The following is a 3,736-nucleotide window of genomic DNA, read 5'->3' on the forward strand; positions in this document are numbered from 1 at the left end:
TTCGAATCCCATGCTATTTGTAAGACGTTTGTGTCTTCTTCCTTTGTCTTTGTGGGTTTTCCCCAGGGACTCTGGTTTCCTCCCATCATTCAAAACACACCCGGGGGGGGGGGGGGGGGGGGGGGGGGAGGGGGTGTTGGTTAATTGGATGTAAATTAGGTGGCATGGACCCGTGGGCCAAAATAACTTGTTACCTTGTTGTATGTCTACATTTTTTTTTAATGAAGCTTTGCACACCACAATGAAGCCTGGGACCAAGAACATCAAAATCAACAGTCCCATGAGCAGCAGATAACAGTTTTTCGACTATTTTAGCTCAGGATCTGATATCAACATTTGTCCTTAGTGAAACTAAAACAGGCAAGTGTCAAGTTTAAAAAGTAGTGGATATATCTTCATGATAAGCATCCAGAACTCCATGTAAACAGAAGGAACACATTTCCTCACAAACTATTCAGCTACCCACCCCACCAAGAACCTCTTGCCCCATCTGTGATTCCAACATGGGCCTCATTTACCCAAGAGCTCGAAGCCAGAGTCTTACACTTTTCAATCCAAAGGGTCTTCCCATGAACGTGAAGTCTCTAGGATTTGAAATATTTCAAGTTATAGATCAGCCTTCAACACACTACATTGGTGATCCTGACAAACATGGACTCTGCAACTGTTGCAGTGAAGCTATCATCACCCGTGCTTTGCAGGAGGCAGAAAATTATAGAATAGTAATCTCAGGGACACCTTCCAACAGTTTGGAGAATTCATCTACTGATTTACTTAATATTTGAAGGCACAGAGCAGGGGTATAGGCATCTGCCAGAGGAATAGTCTGAAAAGTAGTTCCATTTATCAGCCCGCCACCCTTTTAAGTCAAAGAGGAATGAATGATCCTGAAACACAACGGAGATTGGCGACCATGTGGAGATGACAGGAAGCTTAACAATGCCACCATTCCAGATCGTTATCCTATACATCAGGATTTCTCAGCTAACTTGCATGGAACAAAGATCTTCTTCAAAATAGACAGGGCATGGCTATCACCAAGTACCAGTAGAGCAAGATGACATTCCAAAAAACAGCAATAATTACCCCATTTGGGTTGTTTCAATCTTTACGAATGCCATTCGGATTAAAGAATGCTGCTCAATCATTTCAATGGGTGATGGATGCTTTCGGACGTGGTATGACCAATATCTTAATTTACCTCAACAACATTTTAGTAGCCAGTGGAACTAAGGAAGTTCATTTGGAACATATTAGGAGTAGACCACCCAGGTCCTTAAGTTGCTCTGCCATTTATTATGCTACTGGCTCAATATCACATTCAACTGCTTGCTTATTAACTATCAACTGGTTTTCAAAATAAACAGACTACTTCCACCACCTTTCCAAAGACCCACAACTCTCAAATAAAATGTCACTTCATCTCTGCCTTAATTGGCCAAAAAAAGACCCATAATTTGGATTTTCCCTTAAGAAACAACCTCCACATTCACTCTGTCAAAACCCTTACCAAATCTGGTTCAAATAAGCCCCGTCTCGTCAATGAGATCACTCGAATTCTAAATATTTTTAAAGATAAATTTTCAAGTTCAAACAAATTTTTCAGGGGAACATTACAGCCCATGATATTGTCCCGACCTATGTAAATGTACTCCACAACAATCTAATCCTTCCCGTCCTCACACCGATAACCTGCTATTTTAATTACATCCACCTATCTAAGTCTTTTGATTATCCCTAATGTAGGAGTCACAACCTAGCAGTGCATTCCAGGCCCCCACCAGTATGTGAAAGACTTGCTTCTGACATTTCCCCTAAACTTTCCTCCACTCATCTTAAACAAATTTCCTTTGGTATTTGCTGTTGTCACCCTGGGAAAAAGGTGCTGGCTGTCCACCCTAAGACCTTCAATCTTATATACCTCTATTAAGTCATCCTTTGTCACTCCAAAGAGAAAAGCCCAGCTCAGTCAACTCTGCTTAAGACATGCTTGCCAATCCAGGCAACATGCTTGCCAATCCAGGCACCATCTTGCAAGAACTTCCTCTGCACCCTCTCCAAAGCATCTGCATTCTTCCAGTAATGAAGCAACCAGAACTAAACACAATACTCCAACTATGGTCTAACCAGAGTTTAATAGAGCTACGATATGACTATGGCTCTTGAAATCAATCCCCTAACTAATCAAAACCAGCACATCACATGCCTTCCTTAGCACTCTATTAACTTTCATGGCAACCTTAAGGAATCTATGGACCTGAACCCCAAAATCCCTGTTCCTCCACATTGACAAATCGTGCCATTAACCATGTCCTCTGCCTTCAATTTTGACTTTCCAAAGTGCATTACTTCATGTTTAACCACATTAAACCCCATCCGCCAAGCCCCCGCCACTGTCCGCCACGCCCCCGCCACTGTCCGCCACGCCCCCGCCACTGTCCGCCACGCCCCCGCCACTGTCCGCCACGCCCCCCGCCACTGTCCGCCACGCCCCCGCCACTGTCCGCCACGCCCCCGCCACTGTCCGCCACGCCCCCGCCACTGTCCGCCACGCCCCCGCCACTGTCCGCCACGCCCCCGCCACTGTCCGCCACGCCCCCGCCACTGTCCGCCACGCCCCCGCCACTGTCCGCCACGCCCCCGCCACTGTCCGCCACGCCCCGCCACTGTCCGCCACGCCCCCGCCACTGTCCGCCACGCCCCCCGCCACTGTCCGCCACGCCCCCGCCACTGTCCGCCACGCCCCCGCCACTGTCCGCCACGCCCCCGCCACTGTCCGCCACGCCCCCGCCACTGTCCGCCACGCCCCCGCCACTGTCCGCCACGCCCCCGCCACTGTCCGCCACGCCCCCGCCACTGTCCGCCACGCCCCCGCCACTGTCCGCCACGCCCCCGCCACTGTCCGCCACGCCCCCGCCACTGTCCGCCACGCCCCCGCCACTGTCCGCCACGCCCCCGCCACTGTCCGCCACGCCCCCCGCCACTGTCCGCCACGCCCCGCCACTGTCCGCCACGCCCCCGCCACTGTCCGCCACGCCCCCCGCCACTGTCCGCCACGCCCCCGCCACTGTCCGCCACGCCCCCGCCACTGTCCGCCACGCCCCCGCCACTGTCCGCCACGCCCCCGCCACTGTCCGCCACGCCCCCGCCACTGTCCGCCACGCCCCCGCCACTGTCCGCCACTGTCCGCCACGCGTCCGCCACGCCCCCGCCACGCGTCCGCCACGCCCCCGCCACGCCCCCGCCACGCGTCCGCCACGCCCCCGCCACGCCCCCCGCCACGCCCCCGCCACTCTCCGCCACTCTCCGCCACGCCCCCGCCACTCTCCGCCACGCCCCCGCCACGCCCCCGTCACTCTCCACCACGCCCCCTCCATCTCCACCAGGAGAACACAGAATCAGTGACTTTTGAAATAATTAAGACTACCTCACTGTCTCTTTGAAAAAAACAGATTTCTACTGCGTCTTTTTTTGTATAGCCAGTTCTTTTAACCTCTGTCTGGTTTATCACTTCATGGAAGATGACCACATTTGTTTAACCCTTGTTTAATCATGGAATAAAATAGCCACATTGTGAGTAAAGAGACCTGAAAATATGTTTAAAAGGGCTTCATAATTATTTCTGAACTGAGAATTTAAGAACTTCAAGCAAAACTAAAAGGATTGACTTTTCAGAGTGCGACTTCAATTACACACACACAATTACAGTGGCACATAGTGGGGTTAAATTTAGAGA

The sequence above is a fragment of the Narcine bancroftii genome, chromosome 7, assembly GCF_036971445.1.
Source record: "Narcine bancroftii isolate sNarBan1 chromosome 7, sNarBan1.hap1, whole genome shotgun sequence".
In the NCBI taxonomy this organism is placed as follows: Eukaryota; Metazoa; Chordata; class Chondrichthyes; order Torpediniformes; family Narcinidae; genus Narcine; species Narcine bancroftii.